At 38.6% G+C, this 25,214-nt stretch overlaps 1 long non-coding RNA gene across 1 annotated transcript; it reads right to left on the reverse strand.

Moving 5' to 3' along the window:
* Positions 1-2,075: 2,075 nt before the first annotated feature.
* LOC121902422 lies at positions 2,076-25,214 on the reverse strand. Its single transcript, XR_006097542.1, has 4 exons — positions 25,129-25,214; positions 23,472-23,580; positions 2,871-2,967; positions 2,076-2,601 (listed from the first exon to the last, which is right to left on the reverse strand). It is a non-coding gene; the product is annotated as an uncharacterized LOC121902422 (long non-coding RNA).

Here is a 25,214-nt window from a genome sequence, read left to right on the forward strand (position 1 = left end):
CCGATGAATTGACATCTAAGTATTGTCTCTGAGGTGGTGATTGTTTTTGTCCTTTGCTGACCACCAATTAGAGCTATACCAGGTCAGCAGCAACTGTGTACATTCACGTTCAAAGCAGCCATGTGAGCAGGTCAGAATCGATCGACACAAACCATGACCCCAACTTTGCAGGTCAACAACCTCATACTGCCTTTGAAGTTACTGTTGAGCAGCCAAATTTGCTGACCCTGTCTGAGTAATGTAATGGAGATAGATGTAACTTGTTCTCCCAGTGATGAACCCTTGTAATCTTGGCCTGAGAAGGATGGGACAAGCCTGCAGGATGAGGCTAATTAGAAGTCATTATCACACTAATTACTTTATGGCACAATAGTGCAGCCTTGCAATTATACAAAAAATAGAAAAAGAAAAAAAAACACAGGTTACTAGACAGGACATCTGTCCTTTTCTCTTCTTTCACAGCGTAGAGTAGAGTCAAGATACATATTCTGGTAAATTTATGTTAATATGTCCTGTCTGAAAAAAGAGGCAGCTTTCTCATTTCCTTGTCAGGTTACTTTTCTGTGCAAAACAAGAGAACAGTGTCTTGTCTTCCTCATCATAGATGCTGTCAATTAAACTTTGACCCATTTCTGCACATCTGAAAGCAGACACACAGACACAGACTTGCACACAGGTGAAGAGAAGGGCACTGCATTTATTTTGCTTAAATGTGGGGCAAAAAGAAACACACACAGTAAAATAACACATAAGCGCTGAGAGAAAATAGCAACAGGGCTTAAATAATGTGACGCTTCACAGCCAGCAAACATATTACAACTGCAGGTCCATAGATGGATTAAAAAGACTTATCTGTGAGTGTACCTGAGGTACACCAGTGTCAAAATATTGTGCTCAGACCACCTTTTCATCAAGCCTTTATTCCAGGTTAACGACGGAACTGATGAAAATGTGATTTTTCTGTAAAGATGTTGAACCGAAGACAAGTAGGGTAAAGCTTTTAAGCCACCTGTGATCTAAACTCACTACCTAATGGAGAAAAGCAGAAAACTAACAAGGCTTTTTTTAACTAGTGTGTTACTATTTTATTTAGCCTTGTTTAAACAACACAACTATAATCATGCACAAGTTTAGCCCAGAAAGGTGCCACTTCCTCTGCTATGTTCTGTGATAAAGATCAGTTTGCCCAGATAGCCTCCAGCTAACGAGTCAGTAGTTCTTCACTTCTGTATTCAACATGCACCATTTCCTGTGTGCTCTGCTGTCCTGTATGTGTTTGAATTTTAGGTGAGAATGGTGGTGGGATCCACCACCAAACACTAATTCATTTAAATTAAATATCAAAAATGCTGGTTGATGGTTGAATGATACTAAAGAATTGGAGCCATTTCTTGAACAAGAAGTTACACAAGAAATCATAAATATTTAATCTTATGAGATAATAGATTCTGTATTGTAATGGCTATAATGTAAAGACACCAGTTTGCATGTGGGAACTGATAGAGTTTATGCCATCCTCGAAACTGCGCACTTCCTCTGTAAAGCTTTGTAGAGATGCCTTAAAATAATTCAGTGGCCAACAATATGAGGAAATGGAAATGATAATATCTGTCACTGCACAACAATTTACAAAAGACAATCATATTACTTAAACATAAGATTTGTTTTCTTCTTAGTCAAGAACAAGTTGCACTATTCTTTTCCAACATCCTTTGATGTGAATGAATAACTGAATTTACATTTTAAAAAATGATAAAATAGTTTATGATAATAAAACACAAAAGGAGGTGATTACTAACATACAAACAGAAATATGTTTTTTAAAAAATATTATTTTTCCTAACACAATGAATGGAGTCAAAAAAAGAATGGAGAGTTCTAAAAAGCAGTAGGTGTATTATCTACATATATCTGTGTGATCACTACTGTGCACAACAGAAGATCGCGTGTTGCTGAGGTAAAATCAGATAGGCCGTTATGCAAGTTCGCTGTTCTATATTTGTAAGGCAAGACAAGGCAAATCAATTTGTTCATCAATTTCAATTCAATTTATTGCAATATTTGTTTAGCTTATTTTATACACAATGGCAAGTCAAGGTGCTTTACATAAGGCATAAAAGGACTCTGGAGTAAAGTACTACATTTGATATTTCTCCATTGTAATCCCTTGTTTTAGGGTTCAGTGTACAGTCTGATAAAACATACACTCACTTCCTTTGTGCATCAGGTAAAGGAGACTTTAGTAGTGATCCTCTCTGACAAAATGTAAACCCTTTGACTGAAACAACTGTGGGATAAAACAAAAAAAATGTGTTTTTTTTTTTTTACTGTGTAAAAGCTCAGAAAGGAAGTGTTGATTGCTAATCTAAGGCTGCTAAACGGTGCCATTGGGAGGTGTTCTTTATTTTTTCTGCTTCGCCTTTACTTCTAGTTCCTCTTTTCTGCTGCCAGGAGACACACTATTCAGCACTTATCAGATACAGGAAGATGCAAATTGAGGTTGCATAACCACTTAGGAGCCGTGGGTGAGGTCAGTGACTTGCTATAGCTTGGCTGGTGTCAGTTCTCCCTTTTTTTTGTTGAACACTGTGGATCCAAGTCCTTCATGAAATAATGAACGATAAGAGACAGGTCAATGCATCATGAAAAGATAAAGCTGGTGTACAGTGTATAATTACCACTGTTCTGCATCTCTAACAGAATCTTGCTGAGCATATTTCACAGGGAATTCCCTATCAACATCGGAGCACCAGATGTATACTGAGTGTTTGAAGTCTGTTGTACACAACCTCTGAACTATGTGCTCTTGGTTCACCCAAAATAAACATGTCAGTCCACTGGCAGGTTGAAAGAACAAAGGAATGGCATACCACAGTAACATGCTGACCTCACTTCCAGAGCTGGAACTGTCTTGGATTTTCTCGTACCTTCAGTTGAATTCAGATTTATTGGGCAATATAACCTCATCTATTAAAAAAAAGACTGCAATTACAGTGAGGTCAAATGATCTCAATTCTCTTATTCATAGAACATCAAAGATTTGTACAATTTGATGTATTTAATATTTGGAAATGTCTTCTTGTCTGGGTATTAGCTCAGTGTCTGTTATATTTAACGGAACCTGCCCACCATCATTGTTCATATACAAACCACATTACAGATCCCAATAATTCTGTTAGCTTAATCAATGAGGTTAGTTAAACTCATTCAAGTCTTGCATGAACATATTCCTCATCAATAATCTTACTGAATGTATTGTAAATTGCACTAATGACACCTCCTCTCTCATATCATCCTTCCCTAACATTTAAACATTCTCTTATACTTTATTGAATCCACTCTCATCACTTCCACGGTCAAAGACCAGTGTCAAATAGACAACTGTGTCCTCATATCTGATGAAGATTTAATGTATTGCACAAAGACACTTAAGCAGAATGAAATTTATGCATGCTGTCACAAGGGCGGATGGGCTCTCTCCCTGCTCACAAGACCATCGACCAAATGACCATATAAAGAAGTAAATGGATGCAACATAAAGTGATGTAACTATTCTTATACATGAGAAGGACAAAGTTCTTAAAGGAAATTAGGAAGATGATGAGAGAACACTTAAAACATTGTTGACATTGTAAACTGTATGGACGGCAATAATAATTATCTGCAGCCAAGCTAGCGGCTCTGTGAGACTGTCTTGGGCACAGTGCTTTGCTAAAGTCAGCATGCTAACATGCTCAAAATGACAGTGAGCATGCTGATGTTAAGACGGTATGTTTACAATGCTCACCATTAGTGCCATTAGTTTTGCAGGATTTCATGGCAATCCATTCAGTAGTTGCTGAGTTCTACAGTTGAGTGCACATCTCAAAATGCTCAAAAATCTTAGATTAGATAATCACACCATCGATGATCTTTTTTCCAATTTTTGCTCCTCTGACTATATTTGACTCAGTGCTTTTCTGTTTTGCGGGCAGAAAATAACCACGTCAGTATATATACTGAATCATGTGTGTGTGTGTCATTTGGTTTATGTTCTTCTTCTCATTTCCTTGACTCTGCACCGTTGCTTTTACAATTTTGCATGACTATCTGCTCTCTGGTCAGCCAGGCAGGGAGACGAATGTTCCCTGGCATTAGAAAACAAAAGTGAGAATCCTGGAAGCTCTCGGCTGTGTGGTGGATCTTACAGTATGCGTGCAATTGTGTGTGCATGTGAAGACTACAGAGAGACAGTTGGAGAGAGAGAGGTTTCAGCACTCAGACCTACTGACATGTGATATTTGCCCCTCTACTCCTTGGGGAAGGGGCTAAATACCTGGTGTCAATATGGTGAAGGTTTTCTGTACGTTGGTATCACTCTCTGCCATTCTGCACCCTCTGGTTTGCACACTGAACACCACATTGATTATTTTCCTTGTTTGGAGAGAGATAGGGCACACAGTCAGAGCCTCACATTTAAGTTTGACTGTAGCCAACAGCCTGGGTAATTGGAAACCTCATTTAGCAGAATGGTGACGTACGACAGTTAGTACAAACGCTGACGTGCCTAGGACTTGGAAATATTCACATATGGGCACGCATTTGCCAACACACACACACACACGCACAGTTGTAAATCCTCCCCCCAGGATCACAGTTAGATGCTAATGTTAGCTCTTGTGAGGAGAATGGCTGTGGAGCAGTCCATTAAGCAGGAGCCTAGACAAGGTTTTAATATGGGAACTTCCCCACAGTCACTCAGTCATTCAGTCTTAATCTATGTAGATATTGGATAGAAAAGGTATTGTATTATTATAATAAGGTATATATTATTATATTTTTTATTTATTTTTACATCCTTGATGAGAATGTGGTTCAATACATAGAGGTCATAGCAAGTCACAACAGGAGAGAGGCATGATACAGTAACACACTATGAAAACCACTATGCTTCTGTCATGGGATCAATGACTTGAGGACATAATTTGCTTGAAAAAAAGAGCAAGGTTGTCTGAGAGGGACTTTGGATCATGTTGTACATCACGCAGCTCACATTTAAGTACAGTAGGCCAAAGTACTAGTACAGTAAGTAACTGTCAGTTAACACTGCCTGTGGCATGTCATATTACTGTTCCAACATATTGATTTCAAGCGTGGTGATCTTCTCTCAGACTCCCTCTGGCTCTAGACACTACACCTTTTCATTTTTGACAAATGACTGTTTATGGAAGTTTAAAAGTACTTGGCAATACCCAAACCACCTCAACTCCCGCCCAAAATACTTAGCAGGCAGTGTTCAAGTTTGCAGTCAGGTGGTCAGAAGAGTAATATGGCATGAACAGGACTAATAAAACTACCACTGCAGTGAGTCAGCCATTTGCACAAATTATGACATGGAAACTGAAATTATGGGTAATTTCACCATTAATCAAGGATATTTTTTGCCAATTGTTCATCACATATTGAAGGCAAACATTACAATTCTTTGTGTTGACAAACTGTAACTGGTGACTTAAACTTGTCCAAATTTACCACTGGTATTTTCCTGGCAGCAAACTTGGAAATTTTTAATACAGTATCAGGAAAGAGTTTCTCCTGAAAACAAACAAGCAAAAAAAAAACAATAGAAATGTGGAGGCTCTTGGTAAATAATCAAAGTAAATAAGTAATAAGACTGCGGTATGAGCTCATGTATGATTTCACAAAAATAAAAAAGTCTATGATGTTTTTCTTTTGATCTTGTTAAGATGGGTAAATGCCATGTCAGTGGAGGATTAATTCTCAAAACTACACTGCATTACATTACAGGTGTGTCACATTGGCATACCTAAAGGCTGGCGTATGTTTGCAAAGAACTAGATTGTAATTGTTGTCAAACCATGTGGCAAGAAAATGTTCCAAACGGTTGCACTCGAAGGCGAGGTGAAAAGTCTGTCATCACAGAGAGATAGAGAGAGATGAGACACGATAATCATTTAAATATGGGCATTGTGCTGCACACCTTCAAACGGTCCCTCCCGGAAGGCATTTGTGCTGTTCGATTCAAAAACTAATTTACAAAAGAGCTTGAGAGAGAAGGTCAAACCCGGCTTGCTTTCTTACCTCCATACACCCGTTCAATCCCTGTGTGAAGTGCTTGTCAAATTGTCAGTTTTGGAAAGTTACAGATATTGTGGGATGTAGCCCCCCCAATTCTGATGTCAGAAAGGTGTCGGAAGAGGAGGTTTCAGACATTGTTTGACCATCTGACAAGCAGTTCTGTTGGAATTTACTGGCAACTTACGTGTGCTACTCTGCCCATTCTTGCTAAGGTAGACTGGTGTTGAGGTATGCTTCTGTGCGCTCTGCCAAATGAAACTGTGACCTATTCCCTCTCAGACACTACATTGGCACACCTGTGTTCCTGCTGTTCAAAAACACACACATTTCAAGGGATTCAGCACCCTGCGCTATGTGTTGCATACAATTTGTTGGAGTAAGCTATTCTCCATATACCCTCTCTAAATAAACACTATGGTCCCGGGGGACTTTATAGATTAAATGTTCACCTTAGCTCATCCTACTGACTTCAGTGGAAAGTGTCCTGTATGATTTGGGTTTGGAATAAGAAACTCATTTATCCAAAGAGAAATCCCTCTACAGCCATTGTGGACAAGGCCGAACTGCAACTAATTACAAACCACCCTGTTGTGACCTTCTCTATATATTGTTTAGTCCCTGACCAGACCTTGGTCAGCACAGGTTGAGATTGGTGAATATTGAAGACTAGTCCAGCCTGGTCTTACAAAGAACAGCGCTGCCCAATGGTTTTACCCACAGAGAGAAACTATCATTCTTTACGCCACACTGACATAATCAATACTGCTCTATGAGAGGGAGCTTTAACAAATCTCAAACCACGCATCAGATACTGTGGCCTTTCATTCCTCCCTTCTCCTATTACAAAACTCATCTCTCCTCGTTACAAACACTGCCTGCACGAGTTTGGACTTTTCAGTGATTGCTTAGGGCATTGATTTTAATCATAAATTACCCTAAGATTTGTTTTACAAATGAGAGGCAAGTATTCTTTGAGATTTATGAGCATTAGAAGCAGTGGTAAACTGTGGCCCCTGAACCCTGGGCCTTCAATAGGACTAAATGTGGTGATAAAAAAAAATCAAAAATCAAACATAGAATTAAAAATAATAGTCAGAGCACTGTCATATGGAAGTTCAACATATTAAAGGTTTCTTTGCCCTAACTGGCTTCACAACACACAAAGGTGTTTCTGGAAAACCAGTCACACAAAGCTGGCTTTCATAACATCACTAAATTTAAATATGACATGTAAACATTATTATTTTGTGAAAAAAAATGAAACAAGCAAATCACATTGACTTATTTCATATAGTTTGTTGTTTAACTGGAATGAAAGGAAAATACCTAGAATAATCTTTAGCTACTGTTTAATCACTAAAAATCCAATGTTTTTGTGTTTGTTTGAGCTCAGAGATACTTGAATTTCAATGTAGATTTAATATCTCTCTACCATAAGTAAAGGCAGCGATGCCATACATACAAGTTTAAATTTAGATATCAGATGTCTCACACTGACCAGCCAACACCTCCTGAGGTGAAATGGGAAAAGGCACAAGTTCTTTGTAAGCGGTGCTCAGCCGTTTTTATCTGGCCTTAATTAAGCCATTTATTGTCATTGCATGTCCATGGCAATAAAACTAGAGATGGAAATTGTAAGTTTACAGTATTCTTCTTACAATTTGCATAGAAAACTGTGATTATCAAATGATAACAATGATAAAATGAATTTGTTTATTTCTCACTGAAATGTGTCTTGACTGGACAGGATAGTTATAGGGAAATGAATGACTGCATCACTGTCTGGTATGAGAACTCTCAAGTCCCTGCAGAGAATAGTGAGAACAGCAGAAAAGATCATAGGTGTCTCTCTCCCCACCATAGCTGACATCTACAAAGACCGGTGTGTCAGAAAGGCCTCAAACATAATGGCTGACCCCTCCTACCCCTCCCACTGCTCCCACCACCTCTTTGCACTCCTGTCATCAGGAAGGAGGCTCCAGACCATCCGTGCCAGGTCTGCCAGACTATGTAACAGCTTCTTTCCCCAAGCCATCAGGATTCTGAACACCCTCCGGATCCTGCCCCCTCCCTAACAGCACTGAACTGAACAAATGTGCGCACACAAATGCACCAGCCACTTTCCTGACTGATATTCTGCACTGATAGTGCACCATCTGTTATTTATTATCTTTTTTTTTTAAGTGAGTGTACATTTGTGTTCTTAGTGATTTTCAATGACTTTTAGTAGTGTCTTTTCTGTTGCACATGTTGAACTGTGGAAAACATTATTTTGCTCCCATGTATGCTGAATGTGAAGTATGGAAGTGACAATAAACATGATTCTGATTCTGTATTTATCCATTTCATACAGACTTCTGTGCCTGAACACCGCAATACCCAACCTAAATTCAAACAAAGCAAAAATTAAGACACAAAACTGAACAAAAGTCAACCTGAAATCAGAGTTACATTTTCAATTATACAAATGCTCACAGACTGACAATGTTCACAATGAGACCAGTTATTAACAAGCAACTTGTGCCCATGAAGCAATCAGCAATGACTTTCTGCTTTCTTACGGCAAGTGAAGCCATCATGGAAAGTTTGGAGCATTTATTTCCAGAAACATCTTCAACTAAACATACTGCAGTGTTCTTGTCAAATTTTGCCCAGAATAAGGCAACAAGTGAATTCATGTTTCTCATTCAGCAGAGAAATGGAACTGGGAGTTACTGGGTTACTGAGTTACCGTTCGTTGTCATTCAGTCGTCTCTTTTTTCCCCTTGCTCACTCACTGACTACTTCCGTGGGTCATTTGTCCACTAAGTATTTGCAAATGCCCGGAAGATGTCGGGTTACTGTCCCGCCCACAACTCAACAAAATATGATTGGCTAAGACAATTGTCAGAATCAAATTCATGCCCACATTGACTTGAATTATACAGGCGTTCTTTACAGCCACTGAAGGTCCTGGCAGGGGGAAGTCGCTGATTCACCCAGATACCATCGGAAGAAAGATTGTGATTGGTCCATTTCCTGTTCCACTATATTAACCCACTGTTTGCCAAGATATATTAGTCCAAGTTTATGACAATAACCTAGAAATTATTAATATTATTTCAGTGAATCAAAATAATAAAAAAAAAAATATTAGGAGTAAAAAAATGATTTCAATATTTTTTTCTTAGGCCTTCTTTACTGAATACCTTGAAGGCCCAGAGGGTTCTCCTCTGATTAGAAGCCTGATGGGTTTGTATTAATAGTTACATTAGATGTCAGTACAAATGTGTTAATATTTCAGTGATAGAAACATGAGGATCGCCAACATCAGTGCCTCTTTATGCTTTATGTTGACAAATTATAGGCACCCAAAGCAAACCATATTCATGAGAATTTATATATAATTTATATAATTTATATCTAATATAGATACTACAAAAAATAATATTGCAAAGGTAGTGTAGGATATTTACACACCTTGTCGGCAGTGGGAAGACAAACGGTTCAATGAAGCTGGTTCTTCAAGTGCATATTTCTCACATAGGAACACACTAGCAAAGCCTGCCATCTTACACATAATTGTGAGTAAAGCAGACTGAAAGGTGGGATGACAGTAGCAACTACTAATTTATGGAATGTTAAAACTGTGAAAATCTGCACTTGTAAGCTTAATTATTTAAGTTTGTACATTTAACTTGCATGTAAACTTGTTTGCAAATTTGTATAATCAGGAGTGAGCTTGCAGGCTTTATAATTAACATTTATACATTTTGATTTCTCTGTGTAAACTCTCTCCAAGCTTGCACATCCAATTACATGACTCTAATTTATTTTACAAGCTGGAAGGCAAAAAAAAAAATGTATGCATGGGTATGTGTGTGTCTGCTGTGTGGTTTTGTAGACATTGCTTTATAAAGGCAAAAGAGGGTCTGCGAGAGAAAGGCAGCGAAAACTTCCAACTAAACAGATCAGTTTCAGTGGAGCTGCAGCAACCATTACAAATGGCTCAATTATTCTGTCAATCATGTGACGGCGCTAAAAAAAAAAAAAGTTGCTCATACTATGTAAATAATCTGGACATTTATTAACTGCATTTCAAAATCTGATGGATAAATCTATACAAACCCAATAGTGGATATAATTAAAGATGACATTTAAGCTAACATTGGTAATATAGTCATCTTAGCATGACATTAAAGATGTATGTAGCTAACTTGTGTTATCGGGTAACTTAAGCTATATTGACATAATTAAAGCTTATTTTACTTCAAGAAATAGAGTGTCACTAGATCACAGTCCAAAGACTTTATTAGATTTGTGATCTGTGTCATTTTCATGCTAAGCCAGCCTGGTCACACCAAATGGTGTATAAATAACACTCCATTCTTGTCATTTTGCCTGTTATCACTACACATTTTAAGCTTTTCATGTGTCATTTCACACTGTTATATTTGAGTGATGGTAAGTGACGCATTTCAGATGACGTCAATATAATATGACTTAGTATATTTTATCAGGTGATTTTGGCTTATTTGGAGGAGGCGGGTTGGTTTGATGGCTTGATAGTTTGTTGGCAAAAAATTGCACAAGCAGCAGGAGAGCACTGTTCGAGACCAACAACCGGACATTCTTTACTGTGACATTTTGACTGTCACGTTGGGCATTTTAATGCTGTTAAATGGGATATTTTTTTTACCACATTTTAACCCAAACCATAATCTTTGAGATCATATTGCCACAGAAGTTACACCGAAGAATCGGTGTATCATCTGCACACACTTTAAAGGTGTAAAGCCGTGTTATGTGTATGCAGATTGAGGAGACTTTGTTGGTTAAGCACTCTACTGCCATCACTAGCCAGCACTGTTTTATATAGCACCTCTGTGATTTTGATCCCTGCTGACCATATTTATAATGGAGTTATATTTGTGTCTCTGTCTAAGTAGATGAAGGGACAGAGCACAGAAAAAGATTTTTGTAAACACATAAATTGAATTTTGAAATTCTCATCACACAAAGTTTTGAGCAAGCAAGCAAGTTATTTTGTCCTCGATAAACTGAATTGCGTGATTACTAATATCCACATAAGTGCACCTCTTTCTCACTCAGTTTGCTCATTTGCTCTCTCTCAGTGTCCTTGCTGCTCGCAAACTCTTGGATCCTCTCTCACAGTGTCTGTTTTTCTCTCTCTCAACATCTCTGCTGTGTGCACTCTCAGGTTTGCCTGCACACTCGCTCAACTTGACAGAGCATAACAATGTACTACAACTCCAGCCAATCAGAGGAACTGTGGAGCTGCTTACCATTTTCCCATTGCTTCCCTATTCCCCTAGAAGCTGATAATCCTACTAGCAATCAGATTGGAGAAAAAAACAGCTAATCAGAAATGACCTACTCCAGTTTTGTGATTGACTGGAACTGTGGCACACCGTAACACTCTGGCATGTTGAGAAATGGGTCTTGTGATTGTGAGATATTGCAATCATGATTTATTTATTTATTTATTTTTTACATTTGCATACAAAAAAGAAAAAAATACTGCCGTCGCCACTTGATTCAATGACATTTATTCTGCAGTAGCCTGGGGTCTCATGGGAAATGGTGCTCATTAAAAAACACAAATATTAAACAATAACATTGCATTGTTATTTAAATTATATATAGATATATATATATATATTATATATATCTATATATAATCTAGCATCCCTATCCTGACCTACACAGATGCGACACATGGCATACAGTTAAATAAAGTCATATTCCAGGGCTATTCTTTCAAATGTCACTGTGATTTTGAATGAGGTTTTCTTACCTCTGGAACAGGACCTGAAGTTTCACTTAAGCTCTCTTTTGCGTCTTTGAATTTAATTTAAAAATGTGTTTTGACAGAGTTTCATTTGGCCAGACGGTGGAAGATTTAATTCCACAAGGCAGTAAAGCTTCAATTTAAATTAAAAAATTAATATCACCAAAACTGACAATGATGTGACAAGAATAAATTGGGGAATCAGGTATGAGTAATGCATTGCACCACAGCAATAGGTCAGCATTGTATGTAGTACAATACAATATGTGCCCTTATAGACTGTGTGAACGGTGTTTACCCTGTTGTTCACCCCACATTTTCTCATCAATTTTTCCATAACCTTATTTCCTTTACGCCATGGCCAGTTCCTTGACCCACCCTCTTCTCTTGTTTTCTAGCTTTCACCACTCACACCCCCAACGAGTTCCTGTCTGGTCGGACATTATGAATGGGAACTGAGCCCCTCCTCTCTGAATTACATACAACCCTGCGTCAAAAGGTAACTGCACGAGATGGACAAGGCAGATAGTGTTGTCAGTCATTATTATTCTTAACGGTCGCTAGTTTTTGTTAGTTGACACCAGTTTGGTTCATTTATTGCATTTTTTCCATGTCAGTAATTGTGATTTGGTCACAGAGGTAACAGTCTCTGCTGAGACTTGTTTGCATCTAAAGCCAGTTTGGTTTGATTAATCCAAAGCAGAGAGTGTTAACTCCTGTAGTTTAATTTGCAACAAAAGTACTCCAAATTAAAACAACAAAATACATGGTTGGTCCATACACTCCTGAACAACAAGCATTTTCTGATCTGACGCCGCAGCAGTACTTATCAAGACAACATTGTTAGGCTAAAAATGTGGCTAATCACTTTTGAAAAATAAATGTTTTATGATGTGACAACGCTATGGTTGAGGCTATTAAAAAGTACCATCAATGAGAAAAGTAGTAACGCCTGCACACTTACTCCAAGCCACAAAATGTGATTGGATGGGACAATGTTTGGATCCTACTCACATCTTCATCTCTGGAGTAAGTGTGCAATCATTACTAGGTTTAAGAAAAGGTAATGAGTACTTCCTTAAAGTTAGGAGACCTTTGTCATCAAGGTTGCAATAATAACCATGTGGTTAAGGTTATGGGTTGATTGTGGTCGTGATAAAAAAAAAAGAAAAAAACAATGTTGTCTCCCACAATAAAGTCTGACATTCTGTTGACCCATCCATCTACAGCCTGGTCGCCAGAATAAAACATTGGCAGTTGCGTTTCTGCAAACCACAGAAACGTTGAATATCTACTTTTCAACACGTGTAATACGTAGCATATTAACATTTCAACAAAACGTACCGTATTAACATTTCTACAAAACGTATCATATCAAAATGTCAACAAAACGTATCATCTCAACATTTCTAAAGTGACGTAGTTCACATGCGATCTATATGAGCTGATCTTCCCAATTAATAGGAGGGGGATGGGCAGGTGGATGGTTAGTAAGTTTCTTGGCAGCAAGTTGGAAGTCAGCAGAGAGCAAAGTTCGAGACCACCACGGATCCAATGCCTGCTTCCCGTTTCAACTGTCAAAAGCGGGTGTTTTAAACAAGAAGTCAGGACGGACATTTGCAGCTGTTTTTCTGGTAAGAAAACGGAGTGTTTTTAGTGAGACATCGGCTGTTTTTATTTTATTTTTTATTTTAATTTTAACCCAAACCATGATCTTTCCCTAACCCTAACCAAGTGGTCTTTGTGCGTAAACCTAACCAGACCTTAACCACAGCATTGTCACACCATAAAACATCATTATTCAACGGGTAGAAATGTTATGTATATGCTACGTTTGTAGAAATGTTGATATGATACTGTTGTTGGTATTACACATGTTGAAACGTATATATTCAACATTTCTGTGGTTTGCAGAACGCTCAATGCCAACATTTTCTTCTGGCAATTGGGTTGCCATCTACCCCAAACTCCTCCCAACATGGACTTTGTCACTATATAGAAACATCTGATCTCCCGCCATAATTAATAGAGGGCTTTTGTGACGTGAACTCAAATATGTGTCATTTTGAAACATCTGCATAGATGACAGGTGTTTTTCTTAGAAGGACAGTCTCTCAATTTGAGAGGTTGTTGCTGCTACAGCGATCATAGGCACTGGCTAATTAGCAATTCAAAGGTCTTGAACATTATGTACTGAGGAACTCTTGAGAATTGGCAGCTAATTATGTAATGCAAACTTGTACTTTCCCCAGGCCAGATCACACCATACCGATGTAAAATGAGGATGATGCATGTAATCACTTTGTCACAGTTACATACCGTGTCTCACACTTCCAATGTGAGGCAGAGTATAGCGGAAAGCAAAGCTCAAAATTAACTGATAATTAATTTTACACTGGCTGTAACATTGCATCATATGTTGAATTATAAGTTTAGTTAGTGTAGTGTATAGATGACCTCATGCTTGAGAAGAAGTACAGACAGTGTTGAAAGAAGCTAAGAAAATTAAACTACTAATATTATCTTTACCAGCCACATTTTTGATTTAAGCCTAGAATTGTATCTCTTAATCTAAAATGGGAGAAACAGACCACATCTTTTCTGATGTTAATACAATGGGACGAGTGTCTCATGTATTGTTAAAGTGTTTTAAGGACAGTGTTTCTCCTCTTCTTTGATAATTAGGACTTTCATCATATCCTGACTGTAACAAAGAATTACATTTTATTATATTTTGTTCCCACATAAATGCTCCTTGTCTTAAACTTTATCCTATGAATCAGAAGAAATAATTGTATTGGGGGATCAGGGATACAGAAGATTTAATGACCTCGCCTCCTCAAATACTGTACAATTTGTTTCATATATCATTAACCTTTTCACTAGTTTCACAGCAAATGTCACAGTATGGAGATTCACAGTGATGTAGGAAATGCTTGGTCAATACATGTGAAGATTGATAGCAGTTGATCCATCTCCCACAAGAAGCAGTTATTACAAGTCAAGATGACCAGAAGTTTATTAGAGCTTATAAGAAATTTAATTAAATATGAATTATGCTAAGAATTGTTTGAAAATATTACATGTTATAAATAAGATTAGAACAAGCTGTAGTAATTTTGATACAACTGCCATTCAAGGTAATGATGAATGATAGTAAAAACAACCACTGAAACACTAACTGACCAAACATATGACATGATGTCATGACATTTCCACAAATACATGAATAAAAGTGTCATGGTCATGCAGGCAGGTGACAAGAACTGAAGTTCCTCAAAAATGAGGCACAAAAACATCAGTTGCAAACACCAGGATACATTGACCACAAACTGACAAAGAACAGACAGGTATAATGTCATCTTGATATCTATTACTCAGCCTATATGCTATAAATAGGCTGATATTGCTTTATGCAACTCATAAGTGCATCTGTTGGGGGAAAAAATGGGGCCAGGGTCCAGACAAAAAAATTGCCAAGGCCGAATTTTGTTCCCAGTCCAACCCTGCAGACAGGTATAAATACACAAGGAACTAATCACAGACCAAGACACAGCTGGAGTGGGGCAGGCACTGGAAAAAGGAGGGGAACACAAGGATTGGTTAACAATGAAGACAACGAGGGTAAGGGAAGCAACAGACAGGGCAAGGCTAACAAGACTAAACAATGAACAGGTGTGCAGGGGAAAACAACCTGAGCAGGACTCCAGCAACACATGAGAAACACAAGGTTACAAACTGTCAGGAATACAACCAAGGGAAGGCAGAGATAGACCTAAAGAAAACAAGAGCCCTGAGGGTTATGCCATCAAGCTGGATAAAGGAAAGCCTGGCTCATTTTGATAAGCCTCGCTCATTTAAGTGAGAGTTCCGTTCCATTAAATGTGGCTTATATGATCCCCTGCTCAGACACCAAGGCAACTTATACTGCAGAACTACTGTCAAGCTTAATTTAGCTGTGTGTCAAATAATGTCCGATGGATGGAAACAGACTCCCAAAAGATGGTTCTGTCAAGTGTCTTTTTGCATCACTTTTGTCATGTCTTTGTTTGGGAACATGAGATGGAAAAACTGTGAGGGACCTTTACAAAAATACCTATTTCAGTTCATCCCCATTTTATTCATGGTTACTTTTGTTTTGGAGTGAACCCTTTTATTTTAAAGCTTAGCATTTATAATTTAAGAAATAAAAGTTTGCCAATGTTGTTCTGAAGTTATTTATTTATTTATTTATTCATTCACTCACTAATTTTGTTCAAGCTGAGAAGGAAAAAAGCAAATTAAATAGTACAAAGTCCAAACCAGGACCATCTGCTGTATTCACTTACAGTGGCCTATTTTTATAAGACCCATTTTGGGTTTTTTATACATGAGTACATATGGGGAAAAAATTTAAACCTCAGTAATTCTATTTTTTTGTACTTTACTCCCATGATAAGCAGCTGCAGCACTATTACTGCCTACCTGAGGTTGGTGCTGCATGCACAGTGAAATCATGACAGGAAAAAGAAAGTAATTTTCTCTCAATGAAGCTCTTAACTTATGACAATAAAAGGGGGAAAGAAATCTAAAGATATGATCTCCGCTCTCTTTCTCTGTTCTGCTGCCGGGGAAAAGAAGGGACTTGTTATTGGCAAAAGTCAGAACTTCAAAAATGTGCGCACACTGTGAGAAACAGCTATACTGTATTTTGAAACAGTCAATAAAATTCAGTAAATGGCGAAGTTGTCGGTTTCATTACTTTATATTCAGGTAGGCTAATAAATATACAAATGTCAATTAGATTGTGATCTGCGTGAGAAAAAGAAAAAGAAATTCAGTTATAGTAATCATCCACTTATAATGATATTTGACCTGGACAGATGTGATTACTATAAGTGGTTTCCACTGTTCTTATACCCTTCTCCAATTTCCTTATCTCCAACTGAAACTTCTCAACTTAACTTTTGATGACCTTGCAAGTTGAGCAGACATCCTGCAAAAGAGAAAATGTGTGAAAGAGTAGATGATTATGTTGTCGGTAATGGTAAGTTGGTTCTCCTAAGTTGCCTCCATCATAATTTGAAACATACAGCAGCACAGGAACAGAGGACTGTTGCAGCTCAGGAACAGGGGATTGCTGCGGCCCAGCAGGAACAGTAGGCTGGGACTGCTGCAACACAGGAGACCAAGAGGATGCCACCTGAGCAAGAACTGCAGGCTGGGGTGTCACTGGCTGAGCAGGAGTTGCTGGTTGGCACAGTAATAGCAGGACTGGAGACTGGAGCGTGGACTGCTGACTGAAACTGGGGAGCAGGAACAGCCAGCAGTAACCTCATCAACAAAGTGGGGACAGGGGCCTAGACAGGCACAGTTGGAGCTGGTATTGATGGTTTCTGAAGAAAAAATGACAGCTGCAAACACTGGGATACACTGACCACAAACTGACAAAGAGCTCAAAGAACAGACAGTCAGGCTCGGACTAGCAATCTGGCAACTCTGGCAAATGCCAGATGGGCTGGCCCACCTAATGGGCCGCAAGTCCACCAGCAATATGGGAAAAAAATGTGTGCCCATCTGATTGGGGGTTACATGGCCCCAGTTGTCCATTCATGAAATATCAAAGGTCAAGCGGGAAATAATCAAATAGACAGAAAGAGTGGAGTTTGAATCAAAAATAACGTTAGCCCTACACAAATGAATAAAGGCCCCAAAAAGTGAAAAAGTGGAGTGGAAAAGGTCAGAGACAAAAAGAAAAAAATATCTTGTGGCTGATGCTGCAAAATGTTTTAAGTTAATACATTTATTCAAAATATCGATGCCATTGCCACACAAAGTCCTGTTAGCGTTAGCATGCCTAGCTAAAGTAACAACATTGACAGTCCACTGCCAAATGAAGAGGAGGAGGAAAGAGTCTGGATAGATGAGCAGGCTGATTCCAGTGGAGAGCAAGGGCAATAAGAGGAGGCCGCTGCTGAGGACGAGCGAAAGGTTCATGACAACCTCCAGCAGGTTATACTGCTAACATTAGCTCACATAGTGACAGTGTTAACAGTGAAGCTTGGGACCTGACCCTCTCCATTACATAAGTGGCATGCGAGCGCAGCTTTTCAACAATTCATCAAGAATAGATTACGGAGCACTACATCCTGAAACGTTCATGTTTATGGCTACAGAGTAAGACATTCTTATAGCTTTGGATGCTGATGGAATAATTGACAGGATGGCAGAGAAGAGTGCACTGATAAAACATCTTCTCACTGCCTAAGGTAGGACATGCTATTCTATTCGCTGCTTAAGGCCGCTGTGCTGTACTGTTTTTTTTTAAATGATGTCAGCTGATTAGTCACTCTGGGTCCGCTCCAATCGGGTGCAGGCCTGCTGCTTGTCACAGCCTGACAATACCAGCGAATGAACGTTTAAATAATGTTGGTAGCATTAAATCCTGACTGTAAAACCTCATGTGTGAATTGTCGGTAGCATTAAATCCTGACTGTTAAACCTCATGTGTGAATTGCATCAGATCAGCTGTGAACACAATGTCAGATGATTGACTATAAATAGCTCTCACATTTCCAGATCATTATAGGAAAGCTTTTGTCCAGTGTGGAAATTAAGTTTTGGCTATTTTGTTTCATGATGACAGCATTGCAATTTGTCATAGACTACATTCATGACATGACATGTTACAGAAGTTGCAGAATGTAGCCCAAGTTGGGTTGCCCATATCAAATGTCAAACAAATAAAACCCTAAGTGCACCTCTTGGGGTGCTGAGTTTTCCTCTAGGCTATTTCTTGGCTATTTATTTATTACAGTATTTTATGAAACCCTGTAAGTACATCTGTTGTTAGAGTGTCATCTTGATATCTATTGCTCAGCCTATATGCTATAAATAGGCTGATATTGCTTTATGCAACTCATAAGTGCATCTGTTGGGGGAAAAAATGGGGCCAGGGTCCAGACAAAAAAATTGCCAAGGCCGAATTTTGTTCCCAATCCAACCCTGCAGACAGGTATAAATACACAAGGAACTAATCACAGAACAAGACACAGCTGGAGTGGGCCAGGCACTGGAAAAAGGAGGGGAACACAAGGATTGGTTAACAATGAAGACAACGACAGTGAGGCAGGCAGCAAACAGGGCAAGGCTAACGAGACTTAACACTTAACAGGTGTGCAGGGGAAAACAGCCTGAGCAAGACTACAGTAACACATGAGAAACACAAGGTTACAAACTGTCAAGAATAAAACCAAAGCAAGGCAGAGGTAGAATTTAAGAAAACAAGAGCCCCAGACTCAAGGAAAAACAATACCAAGCTCAAGCACTACACAAAGAAACAAATGGCAAATGCAGTTATTACAATTTGTAGCAAAGAGTACATTCAAAACACACACATACCAAATTACGAGAAGAGCAGCAACATTTTTGTAAGTCTGTTCAACATTCAAAGAGGGAGAAACCTAACAGATCTCTGGCAATATGTTGTAATAAGACAGTGATGCTATAAGTATGGGGAATGGCTGCAATTGGAAAAATGCTCCAGTGTTTAATGAGCTATGTGGTTACATCAATGCTGTCTCCTAAAAATTATGTTTATATACCACTAGTTTTCCCAATTACATTTTCTTACCAAGTGTAATCTCTGCCTGGAATATGTTCACAAGTATAATTTTTTTCCGAATATGTACCTCACTGAAGTTGAGGTCAGCGTGCATTGTTTGATCCATTCCTTACAATTTTGCTTTCATGTTTCAAATGTTGGAAACTGAAAAATATGATAAGACTACAAACTATTTAGTATCAGAGCCTCATGTGCAGTGCTTTGGCATGCTGAGAAATCCAAATCTTGACAGATCTGCTGCATGTAGTCAGAGTTGGTAAGCTGATTGAACAGTGGGCTGTTTGAGGGAGGAGTTTAGCATACTGTCAATTCAAATGTAGGAAATAACTAGTGTTAAGTGCAGATTATGGGATAATTGGTATATTAAGTGAGTAAATTAAAATGCTTATTATAACTCCTGGTGCGCCATCACAAACTGATACTGAAGTAGGAGTATTTGACGATGGCATCTTCCGTTAAGCCATGTCCCATCTGTCACTCTCTCTACCCTATCACTTTTTTCCATGAGGGCCAAGAGGAAGCCCGCCCACAAGCCTTTCAGCAGATGGAAATAACCTTTCCAGATTGTCTGCACTGGAGATATAATTATCACAGCAGCCCTGGCTGTTAGTGGAAGTGCTCAACTGGCCCCTGAATACCTTGCCAGGTCCCTCTATGACGCTGGTTTCCCATGGCCGCCCATCGTTGCCGGAACACACAAACCTCAAACAGGAAAGAAAAGAAATATGGCTGAGCTCACATACAGTATGGGGGCCATAATGGTCAACCTACACAGTGGCAAAAGTACAAGGTCATCCACTGATTAGGGTCTGGTCAAAGTGGTGAATCACTCTGCTCTGCCTGTTTTGTTTGGAAATGCTGATTCACCACTGTGACCCTCAATCACACTGGTCTTTTACTTTCCAGAGGGAGACAGATAAATTGGCAGAACAACAAAGAAAGTCTACAGATAGCAAAAGGTGGGATACACAGTTTTCTGCCATTGCACCCTGGAGGTGAACTTTTGGTCACAAAAATGTGCCAAGCATGACAAGCATACACAAAGATACGGGCAGATGGATGGGCAGCTTTTAATGATCTCTGTGGTCACAGGGGTCCTAAATGAGCTTTGTTAAGGGAATTCATGGGCAGAGAGTCTGACTGAGGGGTGAAGGGGCCCACGCTAGTGTGAGAAAGGTTCTTAAGCTGAGGAGAGAAAGAAGCACTGTTATAGTGAGAGAAACCTTGAGAGAATGAGAGAGGGAAAAAGACGCAGGGAAGAAATTCTGTGCATTCATTTCCTGGAGGCAAAGTGACTATGATGTGCCAACTGTTTGGTTTAAAGGAAGGGGAACTTGTGTTGGGGAATTCATGTGGACAGTGAATTCAGCTAAACTATCTTTGCTATGTTGCTATGCTACATGTTTCTGTTCAGTGGAATTCATAAGAACTGGGGATAAGACCCATTTCACTTGTGCTATGCATTCGCAGACAGAGAAAGTGGTTCTTTATCACCCACATGACAAGAAACAACGCTGGCAGTGTTTCAGGGGTGTTGTTTACTGCGGACTGATGCCTCTGGAGTGGCAAATTTTTACTGATGAGTTTGAATCATGCAGAAATGGAGCATTGTGTGCATTCTACATAAAGAAACTTCTCACATCTCTCATAATAAAGTGAAAAAGTTTGCAGAACACAGCTTTCACATTCAATGCAAGCTTTTATGTTACACTTGGCTGATTCTTAAATGCACATACCCACATTTCATATGGATGGTTTCAAGTGGCGCATTCAAGTTTTGTCATCAAATGTTGCTGCTGTGTCGAGGATTTCCAATTCAAGGCAAGGCTAAAGACACGTGCTGCGTGTGAAGCGCAGGCTGAGTCATGCAACAGTTTTATTTAAATTCACAAACACACAGGTGTATGTGTGTTTGCCAGCAAATGCAAATTTTGCACACGTTTGGCCCTTGGTTATGTGTTGGTATGTCTATGTCTCTGCATGCCTTCATTTGAGTGGTGTATAACACCTTATCTCCCTGTTCTTGGGCACATGATACCAGTTTGTCACTAGCAGACACCATATGCATTTTGATGAAATGAAACCTGGTACCCCTGAGTGTTCCTGATAGCTGGCAGTTCAGACCAGGACAGCATGGGGCCAAAATTACTCCCAGACAGACAGACTATTTATACCGCGGGCTACTTCTCTTCTCATCACATGACAGTATTAAAGAAATTACAGTCACTGAGTTTAAAATCTGGGAATACAGTACTCTGGGTATGCAGTATACATGTACCCCATTTATCAGTGCTTTGGTTATTTCTGCACTTTGAAGAGCAAATGCAATGGTCATAAGCTTAACATGAATTTGACATTCTGTGTTTTTCTTTAACTCATAAGCAACAATGTGATATTATACAAAAACACGTAAAGTAAAGGCCGCCATAAAGGCTTTTCAGTTTTGGTTACTAGATTTAAAGTTATAGAGTGGTGAAAAAATAACCAATAACCTTCAATGACTGAAATGTTTTTTGTGCTCTTGGAATACATTTCTAAAAGCAATTTTCTCTTTCAAAATTTTCTCCAGTCAAGGGTCCTTATTCATCAACTGACAACAAAAGCAAGAATGAAAAGGCTGAGAAATGTAAATGTCTAAAATAAGTTTGGAAAACAAACGTTACAGTCTTCTTGACTGAATGTTAACGTCACATTTTACTGTAGCTAATCTTATACAAGTAACTTGATACTTAATCAAGTTACTTGTATAAGATACTATAGGATAAGATACTTAATAAATGCATATAATAAAGGCAAAACCTTTTACTGTTATAGCCTTGAGTATGATTTGCCTTAATATGCTTTATTTTATAATACAAAGGAACTCATGGTCTGACTTTAGTGGTCTTATGTCAGTGTATTATTGGCAAAAAATATATCTGTCAGTCACAACCTCTGTTTGAAGGCTTCACTCCAGCATTTATGACCTGGAACACTATGTGAGTAACCAGCAGACAGGAATAGAAAGGTGTGAACAGGTCTGGCTGGTCTGCTGAGTTCTTGATGTCTGAAACCAAACTGTAAACCACTACAACAAAGTGTTCAGGTAACTTACACCTCTGAAACATTCGATTGTGTATACATGCGACAACTGTATGTAGGCCATGTGTAGGGGCTTGTGTACATACTGTACATACCTATCATGTATAGCATATATATATGCTGAAGTTGAAATATTTTTTTAAACTGAACTGAACATTCAAATTTGTAAATAGTTGAAAATGTGTGTTTGTTTAAAGGAAAGCTGCATCAGAAAGCTGTATTTAATGAGGCCAACTATGAACATATGCCTGAGTGAAGCTCTCAAATTGGAGAGTGCTTTGGTAATTGTGTTAGAGACATGCTCTTTTACCACATGCTATCTTTCCTCCTGCAGGTGTAAAGCAAGGCAGCCTTAAATTGCAGAGATTTCTATGCAACATACATTTACTTTCAATAACAATGGAACTAGAAATAGTGTCAACCTTAAAACTTTGAGCGAGAAAGTTGCCCTGATAGATGTATTAGTCTTTACAGACATGAGTCATGTAAAAAAAAAAGTTAGCTTAATATGGGTGTTTTATTGCTTAACACCCAGTGTGTTCTCGAGTGTTTCAAACACTGGTGTTTAATGATGAACCAACCTCTGGCAATTCTGTTTTTCTGCACATATTATTGACACAGTAAAAACAGCACATTAATGAGTGGAAATACAGACAGCTTGTTTTGAGGTTAACAGAATATAGTATACTATGCAGAGAGATGTGAAAACATCAGATATAAAGGTTTTAATTGTGTTGTTTTTGACTCAGTTTTCATAGTTTTCATTCTTTCGTCAATAAATTAATCTGCTGGTGTGTCTGGGGTAATGTTTGCTGTGACATTAAAAAAAAAATCAAGCTTTTTCTTTAAATTGATTTGCACATTTGGTTGGATGAGGTTGGTGGATGAGGATGAGTCACTCCTTTCTTATTCACTCACCTTTATTGCTGGTTGTCGCTGGTTGCCATGCCCACATAGATGCACACAAAGAGCAGAGGGTTAGGAAAAGACCAGCTCTGACCTTGTCTGTCCTCTACTTAGAGGGGGGCTAAAAAGCAAAATGACAAAAGAGCAACAATTAACAACTCCCTGAAAGCATGGCCTTTCCTAAAGTCAAGGAAATATTCTTTTAAAATGCTGCCATTAGTAAGAGGACAGGGAGTATTACATGATTATTCATACTGCTTACCAACTGCCTCCCAAATGTCTAGATTTGAACTTGAACTTGGATTTTACAGTGCTTGAAACTAGCCCCTATGTAAAGCTGCAAAACCAGTTAATGACTTCATCTTTGTTTTTCCACCAAAGACATAAACAGAGCCAGGGATGATTTTCATGCATTTCCAAGTCATAGCTCTGGCTTACAGAGCTGGCTAGTAGCAGATAACAGGACTTCTATTTTGGTAGCAGGTACAGAACATTTGCTACCTTTAAGTCAACCACGGAGTACCTGTGCTGTCATGTTCCCCTAACAAATTTTAGTCAAGACAATCACAGTCATAGTGTGCAAAAGGGCATTAACATGCAGTATGCTGTTATGAGCCTCAATGTGAATATTTTCCTATTTTCACTTTTAAAAGGTGTGTGTAAAAACGGAATAACATTTGAAAATCATTTGATTTACTGTATATGTGTATCCAATATGTGTTCTGTCCCATGTGAAAATAATGTTGAATCAAATGTTATTGATTCAGTCTATCTGATATTGGATATATGTTTTCATTGTTGTAAGTAAATGCCCAAATAATCCTAACTGAGGGCACCAGTCCAGTACTGTGTGCAAAGCATCTAACTGTAAAAACTAAACATCAGAACAAATAATACCAAAAACAATAATATTATATAGTTGTAAAAAAAAAAAATTCTGCAGCTAAAATGAGTTTACTTTATCAAATGCAAGGCAGGGTAACTGCTAATTGCTTTCTCATGCAGCACAGATAACACAGAGATTTTGTGCTTGCAATCTATTGTGGAACATTGTACTTTGTCAAGTAATATTGGGCAGAATTGTCATTTAAAAAATTCCAGGGTAAATTATTAAAGTCTGGTTCCTTAAAGAAATGTCCAATAGCAACTCCAATGGACGAATTAGATCAATCTTTAAACATAAAGTAATATATTTTTTAAAAGGACACGGTTCTAGTACAGCCTCTACAGGTGGCCTGGCCTTGTGGCAATTTGAACACAAGCCTGATGTATAAATATGGAGTCAAAGAAATTGGTTCTCTATTCCTTTTAGAGTTCCTGGTTCATTTTGACCTGCGTGCGGACGCTGTGGTTCATTCAGTCAGTTGGCAGTTCTTTTTTACGGAAACCAAAAGCAGTAGGCAACTAGAGTCACCAGCCTGAACGAAGACACTATTCATCTAACAGATAGGAGACTGACTGTTCTGATCTGTCTTGCCTCGCTTTGTGAAAACTGTAATGAAGTTCATCCCTTCATTTTATCTGTATCAAACTGACAAAAAAGCATCTGTCAATATCCAAATCTAGATTTAGAACATGTTTGGTTGAGCCTTGAATCTAACGGCTAAAATACTGGATATATGTGACATGCTGTGTCCATGCCTGGTGTATTTCAGCTGTTATACTGTACCTGCAGTTATGTCACCTCCAAAGGCCTTCCAGAGATGCCTCCATGTTTCCTGCTCTTCAGTTAACCCATGACATGGCTGACATACT

This window comes from Thunnus maccoyii, chromosome 8, assembly GCF_910596095.1.
Source record: "Thunnus maccoyii chromosome 8, fThuMac1.1, whole genome shotgun sequence".
Lineage (NCBI taxonomy): Eukaryota > Metazoa > Chordata > Actinopteri > Scombriformes > Scombridae > Thunnus > Thunnus maccoyii.